This window comes from Canis aureus, chromosome 27, assembly GCF_053574225.1.
Source record: "Canis aureus isolate CA01 chromosome 27, VMU_Caureus_v.1.0, whole genome shotgun sequence".
Lineage (NCBI taxonomy): Eukaryota > Metazoa > Chordata > Mammalia > Carnivora > Canidae > Canis > Canis aureus.
The window spans coordinates 41,627,287-41,645,918 of record NC_135637.1 but is presented as its reverse complement, the minus strand read 5'-3'; the positions used below and the strand labels follow the sequence as shown (position 1 = coordinate 41,645,918).

The 18,632-nt window shown below is 37.7% G+C and overlaps 1 protein-coding gene and 1 long non-coding RNA gene across 4 annotated transcripts in view; one reads left to right on the top strand and one right to left on the bottom strand.

Annotated features, from left to right (window-relative positions):
• PCDH15 (protocadherin related 15) overlaps positions 1-18,632 on the top strand; it is an 869,139-nt gene that overhangs the window by 635,149 nt on the left and 215,358 nt on the right. The gene's annotated exons all lie outside the window — the stretch shown is intronic.
• Positions 7,268-17,698, bottom strand: LOC144299569 (uncharacterized). 2 transcript variants are annotated; one of them, XR_013366260.1, is made up of 3 exons: positions 17,551-17,698; positions 13,771-13,991; positions 7,268-7,430 (listed from the first exon to the last, which is right to left on the bottom strand). It is a non-coding gene; the product is annotated as an uncharacterized LOC144299569 (long non-coding RNA). The 2 variants fall into 2 exon arrangements; XR_013366261.1 differs by having other exon boundaries at positions 13,857-13,991.

Below are 18,632 nucleotides of genomic sequence, written 5' to 3'. Positions count from 1 at the left end.
AAAATAAAATAAAAAATATAAAATATAAAAAATAAAATAAAAAAATAAAATAAAATACAATAAAATAAAATAAAATAAAATAAACCCTGAGAGCAGTTTTCTTTTTTTTTATTTCTTTTTCTTTTTTTTTTCCTGAGAGCAGTTTTCAAATCATTAGTGAACTTCAGCGTTCAGAAGGGGTGGGATGCTAACTATGAAATTTAATATTAAGGAAAATAAATCTGAGCCCCCAGGGTGTGTCTCTGCTGGATGTACTTGTCGCCTCCCTATGTGGGGCTCTAAAACTGAAACGGAGGTGGGAGCTTTAGGGTGTTTTATTGATTTTTCTGTAGCTCAGGATGGCATTCGACAGGGCCTGAAACCCTAATGCTTCTTTTTGAAGTGGGTCACCGGTGGGGAATTTCACAGGTTCTCTTGCCAAGTCGCACTAGGCCACGCAGGCGCTGGACTCGGCCAAGAAGGCAGCCCACGCACTTTGAAAACCGGGTGACAATGTATCTTAATGCTGCTACCGAAAAATATTCTTCGTGGAGATTTACCTGGGGCTTGTGATTTTTTTTTTTTTGTTTGGTTTTGTTTTTTTTGTGAATATTTTTGAAAGCTCGTGATCTTTCAGCTACTCAATCAGCAGTTGGTGAATGAATGAGAACATTCTCTGCGTGTGTTTTCACAATATTTACCGAGGGCCCATCCTTAGAGCAGTTTTCATCTTAGTGGCCGAGGTCATGATAAATACATGTGCCTGTGTCTGCATGTGTGTGTGTGTGTGTGTGTGTGTAAACATCCACACTTGTATGATCCCAAATGTGCAATGGATGATCGTGGTCACCTCCTTATTGCTGAATCTATCATTATCTGAATAACTTCGCTGCCACACTGGAAATGGGTCTCCCCCCCCCGGAGGCCTCCCCTCCCTGTTGGCTCCTGGTTTCCGATTGTAGCACGTCTGGTTCTTTCTACCTTTTCCTGTATCTGTTTGCTTCTTAGACCTTTTCTTTTTCTGCTGGATGATCACACTCCTTTTCTAGTTTCTCCCGGGTACCGTTGGCCTTCAAAGAACCACACACGACTCAGGGATGCAGTCTGGTGAGGTTTGGAGCTGGGACACACTGATCCTCGTGTTTCCGTCACCACGATCACGGTGATAGAAGTTTCCACCACCTGCCAAACTAACTGCATCTCACAAGGGGCTTCTCAGGTGTCCTTCCAACGCTACACGTTCATCTGGGGGCACTCTCCTGGCTCCCACACGCATGGTCTCTATCACACATGCACGCTCGTGTCCCCCACAGCTGTGTCCTTAGCCCCCCCTGCTCCTGGAAGCTGCAGCCTCGAACAGATGTTTACCTGTCAAACTAGCGCACCCACGTGTCCTGCAGGTGCCCCCTGTTCAACCTCTTAGCACTCGACCTTCAGCATCACCTTCCCTGGACAGGGCTTCCTCTCCCAGATGCTGCTCTTTGGTTTCCCGATGGCAAGCCGGGTGCTGGGGAGCCCTGGGCCCCCTTCCCCCACCCCCGCCACTATCCACACCCAGCCCGTCTCCAGTCCTGATCATTTTACACATTTCTCATCTTCTCAGATTCCTTCCTTCTCCCTCCAGACAACTACGGTCCAGCTCTTGCTGTTTCTCACCAAATTCACATCGCAACGTCTTTTTGTTTTTTTTCTTAGTAAAACAGAGTCTATTTTTCTGCTATCCTTTAAGGACACACTACATTAAAATACATCTTTATAGTTTGTTTCCTTGGCTGCTATTTTTCTCACTTAATGGATTATCCTGATGCTGGCCTTAACACCACTTAATTATCCTCGGTGTACCTGCTGGAACGCTGTCTCTAGCCAACAGTTCCGCCACAGGAGACATCTCTCAGCACAGCGAAGAAACACACACACACACACACACACACACACACACACACCCCACTGCTCTTTTCCAGCTTTACCTGCATCAGTGCAAACCTGCTTGCAGCTACTAATACGCGTTCTCAGTACCTCTCCCGAGTCCTTTGGGTCCTCTCCCGAGTCCAGAGGGTCATGCCCCTGCCTTGATTTCTTTTTTCCATTCTTTATCTAGAGCAATTACCTTTGAGCATTCTGGTCAAACATAATCTCTTCTGGAAAACCTCACCTGACCATTTCTGTATCTTACATGACCCATCCTCATGATTCCATTTATACTGTGCATGCGTTTTGGATATTACTTACCAAAGTATATTGAAGTTATCTGTTTACGGGAAGCAGAGACACGTCATGTTGATCTGAGAAATCTATTACTCAGCCCAATATTTGCCTTTTAGAAGATGCTGAATTAAACTAGACGTAATGGATTAAAATGATCTAAAGGTACATTTTTTTTTCAATGAAGACTCAGATCATGTTGTAGAAAGAGAAGAGATATAATAGATGTCAACGTGTACGAGTACATATGTGGCGTATCACACACATGTGCATAAAGAAAGTATCTTGACAAAGTTTTGCTACTGGATACATGTCTACTTTTGGAATTTCAGCATGTAGCATAGAACACATAGGATTCGTTTAAAAAGCAATGTAAATACAGAGAACAAGTGGAATTTCTAACAGGGCAAAATCTTTACTACATGGAGACAGGGAAACAGTAGGTCTAAGAAGATCATGCGCAGGAACCCTGTGACAGATACGCTACCAGCCTGTTCGGTCACATGCTTGGAGCTGTATTTTCCACCCACCCCTTTACAATATATACTCTATTTAAATTATTTAATATTTGTCTAAGAAGAAATATGGACTATTTGTGCCTCACAAACCCTCATTCCATTCATCTGGCTGCGCCTTTTAATGCTACATTGCTTATTTATGAGATCCAACTTAATACAAATTGCACTTCTGTTTTATAGACTGACGAAAATTCATGGCCTATTCAGTCTAGTTGGATTCAGTTATCCTTCTCTACAAACGTTATAGCTCACTACAATTACTTACACCGACTTTACTGCCTAACTCAGGAGGAAGCTCGGCAAATCAACTTTTGGTTTTACAGGGAGGATTCCAACTATTTCTGAAGCTTTTTATTAAGACCAAATCTTGTGCTTTAAACTTTAAGAATCATGTGTAATAGCTAGAAAGTGATCAAAACATATATGCACAATGTTTTTATAAAGTAAAGATGTGCAAGTGCAGCCAGGGCATATGACCATGACCAAGAGAGCCCCATGTGTGCTCCCTCCCAGTGATACTCTCCTCCACCTTCGGTTAACTGTGGGGATTAGTTCCTTGGTTTCTCTTGTAGATTAACCAACTCCATAAATACCCATTAAACAACACAGCTGAGTTATGTCTTTTTTTGATTGCCTATAAATAGAATTATAGAGTATGTATGCTTTAGTATCTGCCCTCTTTTATTCCCCTTTATCTTTTTAGAGCCAACTTTCGGCCTATTTATTCATGTATTTGATTGACAGTATGTGGTTGTGCTACACCTCATTTTCACATTCTTACTATTGATGAGGATTGGAGTGGCTTCCAGGTCGAGGCTGCTGTTATCAATGCTGCTGTGAATAGTTTTGTATAATGTTTCTCGGTGCACATGTGCCTGAATTTCTCTGTTATGAATATGAGTATACTTCACTCTACTGAAAAGCCCAAATTGTTTTCCGTATGAATGTGATGATTCTCTGAGTTACTGATTATTCCTGTCTGCAGTTTTGCTGTGTCAATCTTTCTAATTTGAGCCAGTCTGAGGTGTGGTTTCAGTGGTGCCACATTATAATCTTAATTAGCATTTTCCTAATGAGATTGAATATCTTTTCATCTGTTTACTTGCCATTTTCCATTTTTTTCCCCAAGTACCTTTTTGAATCCCATATCCATTGATCTTTTGGGTTACTATTGATTTTCTTCTTGCCTGTTCTTTCTCATCTGTAGGACTCTTTATATGTTCCATCTATGACTCACTCCTTGTTACATGTATTTCACACATCTTCTCAAACTATGGAGCTTGTATTTCACTCTCTGAACAGAGTCTTTTGATACAAAGAGTTTTATTTGTTTGTTTGTTTGTTTGTTTGTTTGTTTGACAGAGAGATTGTGCGTGACCCGGGTGTGGAAGGGCAGAGGGAGAAGGAGAGAGAGAGAGAATCTCAAGCAGGCTCTATGCTCAGTGTCTGCCTAATGTGGAGCTCAATCTTACAACCCTGAGATCATGACTTGAACTTAAATCAAGACTTAGACACTTCACCAACTGAGCCACCCTAGCCATTATTTTTAATTGTGACTTGCTATCCTTAGATCTTTAAGGCATTCTTCTATATTGTGAAAAACTTTATTTTGTTATTTGTATTCGGTCTGTCATCTGAAGTTGATCTTTGCATGTGATGTCACAGACAAATCCACTTTCATTTAATTCTACATAAATATCATTTATTTAGTAGGCAATTATTTTCCTTATATTTTCCTATAGATGCATTAACAGTTTCAGCTTTTATAAGTCTTTACATCATTTTGAGTTGATCTTTGTATATGGTGTAATATAGGGTTCAATTTCATTATTTTGCATGTGGATATCCAAATTTCCCTACACCATTTGTTGAGGACACTAGCCTTTCTCCATTGCCTTTTCATTCTTTTTGAAGATCAGGTAACTGTATAAGCAGGGATTTTTTTTTTTTTTATGGCCTCTCTACTCTGTAACATTGGTCTATTTGCCTGTTTTTATGCCAGAGCAACTCTGTTTTTTGCTTAGTATCTTTGCAATATACCTTGAAAACAGGAATTGTGATAGCTCTGTTTTTGTTGTTTTTTTCCCCAAGACTGCTTTGGCTATTTAGTGTCTTTGTGGTTCCATATAATTTTAGAACTATTTTTCAACTTCTGTAAAAAAAATGCCAATGGGATTTTGGTAGACATTTAATAGAATTTCTAATTGCTTTGGGCAGGATGGACATTTTAACAATATTAACATTTCCAATTCATGAACATGAGATGTCATTCCATTTACTTATGTCTTCTTTATTTTCTTTTTCATTAATGTTCATCTGTTTCATCAATGTTTGTCTTTTTCATCAATATTTCATCTATCATGAGAGACAAAAGCAGTCATTATAGAATGATAAAATGTTCAACTCATTAGAATAATATAATGATTATAAATATAAATTCATACAGAGCATCCAAATATATAGGCAAATGGTGAAAATTAGACAGTGGGGTAAGAGTAGGAGACTTGAAAGACCACTGCCAATTCTAGATAGAACATCTACAGAAAAATCAACAAGGAAACATCAGAGTTGAGCAACACTGCAGACCAACTGGCCTGATAGATACAGACAGAATAATCTACCCAAAAGGAACAGAATACACCTACCTCCTGAATGAGACATGGTACATTCTCCAGGATAGATCACATATTAGGTCACAAAATAAGCCTTAACAAATTCAAGAAGATTGAAATTATGCCAAGTACTTTTTCAACAAGAGTGGAATAAAATTAGAAATCGATAATAGGAAAAAAAAATCTGGAAAATTCACACATATCTGGAAATCGCACAGTACATTCTGAGCAACCAATGAATCAAAGAAGAAAGCAAACAATAATGTAGAAAATAGCTCAAGACAAATGCAAAAACACAACATATCCAAACTTAAGGGGTGTAGAAAAAGCTTACTAAGAGGGAAGTTTATGGCAAATGTCTAAATTAAAAAAAGAAAGATCTCAAATATACAACATAACTTTACACTTCAAGGAACTAGGAAAGGGAAGACAAACAAAGCCCTGAGTAAGCACAAGGAAAGAAATAAAAATTAGAGTAAAAATAAATCAAGCAGAGAACATAATAACTATAGAAAAAAAATCAATGAAACTAGAAGTTACTTTTTTTTAATATTTTCAGACATGAAGTATCTTTATTTTTTTTGAGGTTTCTTTTTTTATTTTTTTATTTTTATTTTTTTATTTTTTTTATAAATTTATTTTTTATTGGTGTTCAATTTGCCAACATACAGAATAACACCCAGTGCTCATCCTGTCAAGTGCCCCCTCAGTCACCCATTCATCCCCATCCCCGCCCTCCTCCCCTTCCACCACCCCTAGTTGTTTCCCAGAGTTAGGAGTCTTCATGTTCTGTCTCCTTTTCTGATATTTCCTACCCATTTCTTCTCCCTTCCCCTCTATTCCCTTTCACTATTATTTATATTCCTCAAATGAATGAGACCATATAATGTTTGTCCTTCTCCGATTGACTCATTTCACTCAGCATAATACCCTCCAGTTCCATCCATGTTGAAGCAAACGGTGGGTATTTGTCATTTCTAATGGCTGAGTAATATTCCATTGTATACATAGACCACATCTTCTTTATCCATTCAGCTTTTGATGGACATCGAGGCTCCTTCCACAGTTTGGCTACTGGGGACATTGCTGCTAAAAACATCGGGGTGCAGATGTCCCGGATTTTCACTGCATCTGTATCTTTGGGGTAAATCTCCAGCAGTGCAATTGCTGGGTCATAGGGCAGATCTGTTTTTAGCTCTTTGAGGAACCTCCACACAGTTTTCCAGAGTGGCTGCCCCAGTTCCTATTCCCACTAACAGTGCAGGAGGGTTCCCCTTTCTCCACATCCTCTCCAACATTTGTGGTTTCCTGCCTTGTTCATTTTCCCCATTCTCACTAGTGTGAGGTGGTATCTCATTGTGGTTTCTATTTGTATTTCCCTGATGGCTAGTGATGCGGAGCATTTCCTCATGTGCATGTTGGCCATGTCTATGTCTTCCTCTGTGAGATTTCTGTTCCTGTCTTTTGCCCATTTCATGATTGGATTGTTTCTTTGCTGTTGAGTTTAATAAGTTCTTTATAGATCTTGGAAACTAGCCCTTTATCTGATACGTCATTTGCAAATATCTTCTCCCATTCTGTAGGTTGTCTTTTAGTTTTGTGGACTGTATCCTTTGCTGTGCCGAAGCTTCTTATCTTGATGAAGTCCCAATAGTTCATTTTTGCTATTGTTTCTTTTGCCTTTCTGGATATATCTTGCAAGAAGTTACTGTGGCCCTTTTTGAATTCGGCTACAGTAACTTCTTGCAAGATACATCCTAGAAGTTACTTTGTTGAAAAGATAAATATTGACAAACTTTTAGTTAAGAAAAAAAGAAAAGTCAAAATCAGAGATAAGAAGAAACATTGCAACTGATGCCACAAAAATACAAAAAGTCATGAGACTATGAAAAATCATAAGCCAACAATTTGTTTTTGTTTTTTTTTAATTTTTTATTTATTTATGATAGTCACACAGAGAGAGAGAGAGAGAAGCAGAGACACAGGCAGAGGGAGAAGCAGGCTCCATGCACTGGGAGCCCAATGTGGGATTCGATCCCGGGTCTCCAGGATCGTGCCCCGGGCCAAAGGCAGGCACCAAACCGCTGTGCCACCCAGGGATCCCAACAATTTGGATAACCTAGAAGAGATGGATAAATTCCAAGACTCATAAAGAAAAATAAAACCTGAATGATCTAATAATTAATAAAGAGTAATCAGCAACAAAAAAAAAAACTCCTGTCAAATGTAAATCCAAGATCAAGTGGTTTCATTGGCAAATTCCACCAAACATTTACAGGAGTAGTTAATACCATTCCTTCTTAAACTCTTCCCAAAACGTTGGAGAATAGAGAAAATGTCAAAACTCATTTTATTATGCCAGGATTGTCCTTATACCAAAGCCAGTCAAAAACATTACAAGAAAGAAAACTATAGGCCAATATCTCTAATGAATATAGATGCAAAAATCCCCAACAACATATCAGCATACCAAAATTCATTACCACATTAGTAGGATCATAAACCATGATACCTTGACTGAGCCCCTGGAATTCAACGTACACACACATAACGTGATCCACGACATAAACAGATAAATAATTAAAGTTACATAATCATCTCAATACATACAGAAAAATAATTGGATAAAATTCAAAATCTTTTTATGATAAAAACAAACCATGTCCAGAAAGAATGGGCCTCCATTTAATTAAGGCCATAAATAAAAAGCTCATAGCTAACATCATACTCAAGAGTAAAAAGCAGAAATCTTAGCTCTAAAAAGGTCAGGAACAAGGCAAGGATACCCACTCTCAGCTCTCCTATTCACCATAGTACTGGAAGTTGTAGCCAGAACAATTAGACCTCAAAAGAAAATAAATTGCATTCAAACAGTAAAAGAAGAAGTAAAATTATCTCTGTTTGCAGATGACATAATCTTATATGTAGAAAATCATAAAGACTCCACAGAAAAGAAATATTAGAATTAACATACAAATTGATCAAAGTTACAATATACAAAAATCAGTTACATTTCTGTATGTTAACAATGGACTATCTGAAAAGGCAAAATGAGGAAACAATCTCTTTACAACAGCATCCAAAAGGATAAAATCCTTAGCAATAAGCTTAGCCAAGGAGGTGAAATAATTGTGTCCTGAAAACTACAAAACAATGATGAAAGAAATAAAAGAGGACCCAGATAAAGAAAGGTATCCCATGTTCATGGATTGGAAGAATTAATACCTTTAAAATACCCATTGTACCCAGTAAGTCTTGATGTGTGGTAGAGCAAGCTCTCTCACATTTTCTTTAAGAGGTTCTTAACTTTCTTTATAATTGTAACAGCTCCCTTCTGTACCTTTTGGTCTACCAGCATAAAGAGCCAAAAACAGGCAGCCTCGATGGCCCAGCAGTTTGGCATCACCTTCAGCCTGGGATATGATCCTGGAGACCCGGGATTGAGTCTCACGTCAGGCTCCCTGCATAGAGCCTGCTTCTCCCTCTGCCTGTGTCTCTGCCTCTCTCTCTCTCTCTCTCTCTCTCTCTCTCTGTCTGTCATGATAAAATAATATCTAAAAAAAAAAAAAAAAAAAAGAACTAAAAACACTTGGTCAACTGTTAGTGTAGGTTTAATGGAAACCTTAGTCTGTCTCTTTAGTGGAAGCATGACTCTTGTCCCTAAAAAAAAATTAGGACCTCTGAGCCTCAATTTGCAAGGACAGGAATCATATATTCCCCAAGTAGTTCACTCAAGATGATGGTGATAGAGGCCACTCATATCTCAAACCCTGACTCTCATTCTCACCTGGTCTTTTTTTTTTTTTTTTTTCACCTGTTTCCCTATCAAGAAAAGTGCTGTATAATGGCCATCACTGCCTTAGCCCTATGGAAATTCATCCCCAAACCTGCCCTTAGCTTTTTCTTTAAGAAGTTATTCCAATACTACCAGGCCAGCCTTGTTGGATGGTACAGTACATTATGGCCAACTAGGACCCTATAGTTATATGCACATAACTGTACCTCTTTTGCCATAAAATGAGCCCCTTGGCCTGAAATGATGGCCGTGTGGAATCTCATGGACAATAAATCAGGTGTTTAATACCTTTAATTTAATTAGTTATTTAACACCACATTTAGAATATGCATTAATCACTGTGAAGATAGATCATAGTAAATAAGAGTCTTTGAGTTCACCTACTTTTGGCAGTTTTTTTTTTATAAAGATTTTATTTACTTATTCATGAGAGACACACAGAGAGAGAGAGATTGAGAGATGCAGAGACACAGGCAGAGGGAGAAGCAGGCTCCATGCAGGGAGCCTGATGTGGGGACTCAGTTCCGGGACCCTGGGATCACGACCCCAGCCGAAGGCAGATGCTCAACCACTGAGCCACCCAGGCATCCCGGCAGTTTTTGATTCTATAAATCAAGCACTACCCTTGTTGGCTGCCCTACTATCTTGCCTTAGAAGCACCACGATCCCTATGCTTCATAGCAGTTCAGCTGCCATTCGAGCCTTGCTAATTGTTATGAAACACTTCCTCCATCTGCCTCTGACATTTGAGTACTGCCACCTGGATTCAGAACCCATATTCTAGAATTCTGCTGTTCACACTGACACTAAGAAATGCAGTTCCATAGCAGCAAGATACGTACTCCCTCCTTGGCCTACAGAGGAAAGCCACCCGTGAATACCCTGGTAATGCCATTGTACCTCAAGGTGTGCCATTCTTCATTGCTTCAAGGAAGGGATGTTACGGAGGCCTTCCTGGGGAGCAAAGTTAACTGGTGTCTTCTCTCACCCCACATTAACAACTTATACTAAAATGCTCATAGCCTTGAGTCTCTGACCACTTCTTCAAATCTCTGACTATTCTAGAATTTATACCTTGTTCATTGTAAGCCATTGTTTTTTCTGGAGCATCAGGGAATAACCTGCTAGCGAGTTAAGATCAGCTCCAGATGTCCTTACCACGGTTTTAAGCACCTTATATATCAAGAAACTCTCTTGACATTCAGTATATGTGCTGCCAAAGCGAGCACCTCTCTTGACATTCAGAGCTGTAATTTGCTCCCTTTACCCCAGCACAAGGAAGATTGATTCTCAGGTATATTCCCCTAGATGCCACCAGTAGTTGTTAACCATATCCTGCTGTCCTTTTTGGTAGATAATCTTATTCTTCCCATAGCAGGGACAATTAGCTCTGCTGCACCTTGACCTTGGTTATTGTTACAAAAGCAGTGAAAGTGGATAGTGATAGATCTTGAGGAGGGTGTTCATTATCTCGTGAGACACCTACTTTACATGGGGTCATTTTATAATCTCCTGGGAAGGGCAGACTGCTACCTTATAGCAATAAAAAGATGATAAATGTCTCATTCAGAAGTCCCAGAAAATTAAGATGTTTAAGGTTTTGAAGTGCTTCCAAGTACTTTGAGTTGGAGTGGAAGATGTGTCAGGGCTGTGGATGCATCTTTCTTTATTATTACATCTTAAGCGTTATTTTGAGTACATTCCATCCTCAACTACAGGTAAAAGGCTCCTTTTAATGATCCAGTAGAAGTATGTGGCTTTTACCTCATGCTCTGAGTTGATACTGGGTGGTCCTAAGCTTAATTTTCCTTTTTAATGCTTCTATTTCACTTAACAATCACCATTTTTTTGGTAAATAACTATAGACTGATAAACCTCAAACTACATGGACATGGCATTAATCCATAAATGGACACTTGTACCTCTGCCTAGACCACTCCGACTCTCCATATGATTCATGTACTCATAAAGGTTTCAGAGATCCTCACTGGAGAATTTATCAACTTTTTAAGTTCCTGATTACATATTGGACTACCTACATTGTGTGTCTGAAGGAGGACATATTTTTTTTTCTTTTGCTTCTTTCCTTCTTTACTTTTCCTTTCTTTTCTACTACTAAATATTTATTCTCTACATTAAAAAGACACATGGTTCATCGAGTTCTTGCTTAGTGAATTTATGATTCACTCTATGTCAATCTATCTTTTTCAAAAAAACTACACTGCTTTTAGCAAATCTTGGCTTGCTTTGAGAAAAGATAATGCAAGTTTGTGTTTCCATCTTTTATTGACTTCATACTTTCCACAGAAGAGCATTATCATTTAGGACTGTTTCTATAACAAATAGATCTCAGATAGACTTCAAAGATACACCAAATAATAGAAATTTTTTAACATAAATGACCTATTTTTCTACAGATAACATGTATATATAAATATATTTTTCATTTGTCATTTGGAGTCCCTAGCCCTCTTGATATATACATCAGATTGAATGGAACCTAAGATTTCTGGTTGGGGTTGGCCAATTGGAGGAAGTTATATCCTTACAAGACCATTCTATCTCTGAGTTCCTACTTCAGTGAATGCTCTCTGTTTTATACCTTGAACCTGTATATGTAAAATTTAACCCTTGCAGCAGTCATCAATGCTGCAGTGATGCTATGTAACAAGTAATATCATCTCTTCATGACACACAATGTGAATAGTCACTTCTCTCACTCTTGGGCCTCAGGTTGGTAGGGATTAGTAGGAGTTGGTAGTGACTGGTAAGGGTTGTGGGGTGGGTAGGGAATAGATGGCAAAGGTTGGTAAGGGTTGGTAGGGGAAGGTCAGCTTGGGTTGACTGATCTTAGCAGGCCCCCAACAGGTGTGGGTCCAGCTCAGGTTGAAACATGCTTCACAAATGTCTTACTCAGCACCAGCACCTACTTTGGACATGTTTCCTTATGAAGGTCAAGAATACAAGAGGCCACACCTAATTACACACATAACCACACATGTGCATATAACATACATCTTCTTGAATGGGAGCTCCTGCAGTGTCACTTGGTGAAGGGAATGGGGAGAAATAGTCAATAACAGGGAGAAAGTAGAAAATCAGAACAATAATTCAGTTTATGATAATCCATTTTAATTTACACTAAAATCTGCTTATACAGACTTTCCATCAGAGATTCTATTTGACCAGGCTAGTTAGAGGAGGTGGGAGCATTTAGGAAATACAAATAATTTCTTTTATTGTTCAAAAATGTTCTGGGATCCCTGGGTGGCACAGCGGTTTATCACCTGCCTTTGGCCCAGGGCGCGATCCTGGAGACCTGGGATCGAATCCCACATCGGGCTCCCGGTGCATGGAGCCTGCTTCTCCCTCTGCCTGTGTCTCTGCCTCTCTCTCTCTCTCTCTCTGTGTGACTATCATAAATAAATAAAAGTTTAAAAAAAATGTTCTTCAGGGGCACCTGGGTGGCTTACTTGGTTAAGCATCTGCCTTTGGCTCAGGTTATGACCCCAGGGTCTGGGGATCAAGTCCTTCATCAGTCTCACTGCTCAGTAGAGAGCCAGCTTCTCCCTCTTTCTTTGCTGCTCCCCCTACTTGCTCTCTCACTCTCTCTCTCTTTTTCAAATAAATAAATAAATAAAATATTTTTTTTGATCTTAAAAAAACCCAAAGACACAATGTTCTTCAAATTCTGTTGAATGTCTGAGCACAGGTAGTCTTCCATTCTTCTCTCCACCCACACCACACAGAGCCCTCCCAAAGCCTATCTTTCTGGCTTTTCTCCATATTTTCTCTTCTTCTTCAAAGAAAAGAAAGGAATAGCTTTTCTTTTAGTTACACAACTGTTTGATAATTATCTTTTGACTAGACTCTTGCAACCATCATTTTTTAACCTAAACAATAGCAAATCAGTATATTTTCCTCTGAGGGGAAAGTGTATTTCCTTCTTGAGAGTCATGGTTGTAGAAAGTATTAGAGATGATTTTATACAATTGTCCATATACTACTTTTGAATTGTTGAATGTAATTTGAAACCCCTACTTTAATTATGCAAGAGAGGAAAATTTACATATTTTAAAGTATATTGCTGCAAAATATTCACCAAAATGCTGATACTTTAAATTGTCTTGTTATTTTTACTACCCTCACCATCTATTTGCATTGTGAACCACAATTGAAAAAAATTCAAAATATGAATGTGGATGAATAAATGAATATTAATTAGTAACTTTTTTCTTATAGTACAGCAGGGGAAATTATACCAAAATATTAGCTAACTTTATAAAAAAATATTAGCTAACTTTATAGATAAGGTAACAGGGGGTTAGAAGTTATATGGCTTGACCATTTTCACACATCTATTTATTGATTCAACTACCACTTGAACTTGGATGTTCCTGCTACTAAAGCCAATTATATTTTTCTGCCACACTGCACTGCCTTTGTTGAAAACCTTCACATCTCATCCTATCCACTTCCAAAGCAAAGAAAAAAAATTTATGAGAAAGGAGGTGAAAAAATTCTTTAAAAATAAAAATCTGATCTTAAGCCAAATAAATATGTATAAGGTTGCATTAAATGTATTTTTATACTTATTTTCAATTGCACATATATATTCATCATGTTTCAATCTGATCCTTTCAGAGAAGAAAGCCCCGCTTACTTTTATGATGTTTCCTAGCAGCTAAAGAGGGAAGAAAAGTCTATTCGTAGGGGCACCTGGGTGGCTCAGTCAGTTAAGCATCTTACTCTGGTTTTCCAGTCAGGTCATGATCTCAGGGTCCTGAGATTGAGCCCTGCATTCAGATCCATCTTTAGCATACAGTGTGCTTGAGATTCTTTCTCTCCCTCTTCCCCTCCTGCTTGCGCGCATGCTCTCTCTCTCTGAAATTAATACATCCATTAATTAAAAAGTCCATTTTTAAAAGCATAGTTTACCTAAATGAACTTATGCATTTATATGTATTGGTCATATTTTTCATAAACTGTTGCTTATGCAGTAGAAACCAATATCTCTCATTTTTATCTATTCAAAGTTGCAGTGGTTCCTTGAACAAATCTTCTATCAGTTATATCATCATGAGCTGGTATAATATAAGTATAGCAACTAAAATAAATTATAAAAGCATAAAATCTTAAAGGTGGAAAGCACCATTCAAATAACTATTCTAAAAAAAAACAAATAACTATTCTAGAACAACCTTTTAATTTTAAGAATTAAGAGAAGGAGAATAAAGACAATATAGTTAGCATGTTAGAAGGAGGGCTCAAACCAAGATCTTTCATTTCTAAGTTCAGTATACTTTTGACTACAATAACAAAGAAGGACCCTACCCACATTCTAGTGCCCAGTAAAAATCTTCTCATACATCTTAATAGTATACTGTGTGTTTGATATCTAAATTATATCTGATTCTGTTAACCCAGTTATATAATCTTGCATTGTGGTGGTTATATTTATTTTTTATGCTTGAGCCATAGTATGTGATTGTAAAGATGAAATTAATTTATATACAAAGGAATGTATGATTTTGCTTGTATGTTTTATTTCTACCAATATCCACTAATTTAATTTTTTAAAGAAAATTTTTATTGATGATTGATTGATTGCAGGAGCTCTCTAACCTGACATTGGCATCATGGGTAATACAAAGAATTTTTACAAAAAAAAAAAAAATTCAAAATTTAAATTACCATAAAATACCTAAGAGAGTTTCTAAAACCCAGAAGTTATGTACAAAGAGCAAATCTTGACCAAACCATTGAAGGGTAATAGTTTAGATGTTAGTACTATCATGTAGCTGAAGGGTTGTGTATGACACATTTTTTTCACCTTTATTGAGGTTTTAGTCACAAAATTGTATGATATTTGAAGTATACAACATGACCACTTAATATATGTATACATTTTGAAAGGATTCCCCCAAATAATGTATAACTCACTTTTGATATTTAGTAAAGATGCATGAAGGGGGAAATCTTTTTGTTTATTACTTATAAAATAAATACTTTAAAACGGCATGTGATGTCAATGCTATTGAGCTCATTAGGTTCATTAACAATGATTTAAATTTTATAGGAAATTCAAAGTAGCCTCTAGTCAGCTCCAGCACATTAAGGACAAGATGCCATACCATGTAGCCCAACAAGCTTCAAATGCATGTCCCTTCAGAGCACAATTTACTGTTTTTCTTTGGAAGCTGGGAATTGGCTGTGATGTTTACCACCTGGCCATTATTTTTATAGCTAAAACTATGCATTAGGGGATCATCCATTTCTCTTTCTTTGACTTCCTTTATTATTTAGTTATACATTCAAGAGTCCATGGGACATAAAAGCAACATAATATACAGGGAAAAATAATATAGTTAAGGGATACTGGCAGAATGATGAGATTACTAAAAGCACATTTGGAGAAATTTATCAACACCAGATTCTTCTCGCCATTTCATTGCAGATAAAATTTAACCATAGGACATTGAAATTAAATTACCCCAAATTGGTTACTTATGAATGGCTTCATCACTTTTCATTTAATTGAGTTTTTTATCAAATGGAACTAAACAAGTTCTGCTTTGCAGGACATTTCTTTTGAATAGTGGTTAATGTTGGTAGGAGGAAAGGAGGAGGCATGGGCTGAAGAATTGGCAGCATAGTGGTAGAGAGAGGAAATTAAAATAGAAAGCGGGGGTGCCTGGGTGGCTCAATTCGTTAAGTCTGGGACTCTTGACTTTGGCTCAAGTCATGATCTCAGGGTCATGAGATGGAGCCCTACATCAGGCTCCCTGCTCCACAGGTAGTCTACTGGAGATTCTCTCTCTCTCACCCTCTGACCGTGCCCCCACCTGCCTTTCCTCTCTCTCTCTCTCTCCTTCCCTCTCCCTCTCTCTCATAAGTAAATAAATATTAAAAAAAGAAAAGAAATGAAACCAGCATCTTGACAAGATATCTGCACTGCCATGTTCACTGCAGCATTATTCACAATAGCCAAGATATAAAAACAATCTGAGTGTTCATGGACCAATGAATGTATAAAGAAAGGGTGGTATATATGTACAGTGGTATATTATTCAGCCTTTAAAAACGACAAAATCCTTACATTTTTGACAATGGGGGTGAATTTGGAGGGCATTATGCTGCATGAAATAAGCCACACACAGAAAGACAAATATTGTATGATCTCACACATAACTAGAATCTAAAGAAATCAACTCATGAAAGTAGAGAGTAGAATGGTGTTTTCCAGGGGCTAGAGGGTGGGGAAATGGGGAAATGTTGGCCAAAGGGTGAAAACTTTTAGTTAGAAGAGGAGTTAGTTCCACAGATCTGATGTACAACTGATGTATAACTATAGTTAGTAATAATGTAGTAGATTACTTGAAAAGAACACAAATGATAGAAATGTAATAATATCACAATGAGCAGGTTCTTCTTTGTCCTTTCAAACAAGAAATTGTTTTTAAAAAAATTCCAAAAAAGATAAGAATATCTACCTTCCCCTAGGAAATCTTGAATTTATTTGACCCTACTGTCCTCTACGTAACGGGACATATATTTCAGGTGGCACTGTGCATACCTAGACAACATGACATCCTATTTTTGATCTCACTAAAAATGGCGGGTAGTCTTGGTCCTAAAGAGGCTGAAAAAACAGTGTTAAGGCATTGAAATGACATCATTCACAAGAAGAAATTAATGAATTAACACAGTTCAACAAAGTAGCACTGGTTACATAAATTTAGTTGACTTTTCTAAGCAAGTTTGTTTTTCTGATTTTTCTCTTTGATTGTCACTCAGTTGGAAATTGCAAATCCCATGAGCTCAGGGATAATTCACAAGTACGTAAAACCTTCCACAGATTTAATGTGGACACTTGGTACTTTCAATCTTTATTTTTTTTTAAATGTTGTAGATAAAAATATTCAGGGAAAATATCCTAGGAGCACCTGGGTGGCTCAGTCAGTGAAGAGTCTACCTTCAACTAAGGTCATGAACTAAGTTCAGGGTCCTGGGATTGAGCCCCTTGTCAGACTCCCTGCTCAGGGGGGAATCTGCTTCTCCTTCTCCTTCTGTCTCTCTCCTTGCTCATGTTTTCTCTCTGTCGCTAATAAATACATTTTTAAAAAGGAAAAAAAAGTAGCTATTCTAGAACAATAGCATCATATTTTCCACAATTTTGGCTGACTGTCAGCTTTTGAAATGAGAAATGAAAAGAATATCTGGGACCTTGTTAGGACTTCTTGAGAATAAGCAAGCGACAATACGTAAGTGCTAAATGGATTTTTGAGAAATTGTCTGGATTCCACAGACATCTGTGGACATTCAGCTACATTCATTATATAACATTGATTGCAAACATTTTAAAAATAATACTACCATTATTAACATGTACTTATTGCAACATGCCAAGTGCTTCTAGTGGATGAGCTTAGTCAACACTCACAAAATCTGGTGCAGTAGGTACTAACAATATTATCAGTTGACCTGCAGACTCCAAGAAGTGAAACATTCACCACAACCATGTAACTGGCAAGTAGCAGGATCAGTTGCATCAAGGTGTGAGCTACCTAAAGAACCTGTACTTATCTTAATTGGAGGCAGCCTAAAATTCTGAATAAGAGCACTGAGCGTGTCATTAGACAGTCTGAGGTTCAAATTCTATCGGTCTCACTTAGCAACTCTAGGACTTGGGACAAATTATCTAATCTATCTGAAACTCATGTTTCCTCATCTACAAAAGGGAGAGAGTTGGTCCAGTGTATAGAGTCCTCTAAGGCTTAAAGGAGAGAACCTATAATCCCCCAAGTGTAATAACTCTGCGAGGTAGTGTGATTGTAGTAGTAGCAGTGGCAGCAGTATATCTTCCACATTTGATTTTCAGACCTATATTGAGATTTATCTCAGTCTTGATTCAGCCACTTATGGCATGAACCATTTTGCTGGGCTTCATATCATCCATACATTTCAAAAGCATGTCCTTTATGCCTTCGTAAAAGTGGCTGGCAACGTTGCAGAAGTCTCTAATGACCTACAAAGCTTGTTGCTTACCATCAGAGTCTTGTCTGGTTTGATGTTCAACGTGAGGATGAGTCATCCATCATCAGCTCCAAATCTAAATCACCATTCCTTCATCTAGGAAACATACTTTTTCTGTCTTAACTACCAAGACACTGTCCAGCACAAATGTGACGATAAATATGTAGGATAAATGAATGAATGAAAGCATGTGTGATGGAGTCAAATTAAAACTACCCAAAATTATTTTGTATTTTTAATGCATTGATATATTCTTTCTGATATAGGAATGGGGAAATGTAACATTATTTAAAATACTTAAATTAATATATCCCGGGGTGGAAACTCAGTTGTAGGCTACAGCATAGCTGTGAACAAAGTGTATTCTCCACTCTTTCAGAATTTATTTTAGATACAGAGGTACAAATGCAAATAATTATATACAACCCCCAGTGAAAAGTGCAGAGACCAGTGTGTATGAAGTGCTATGGGGGTCACAGAAAATGGAAA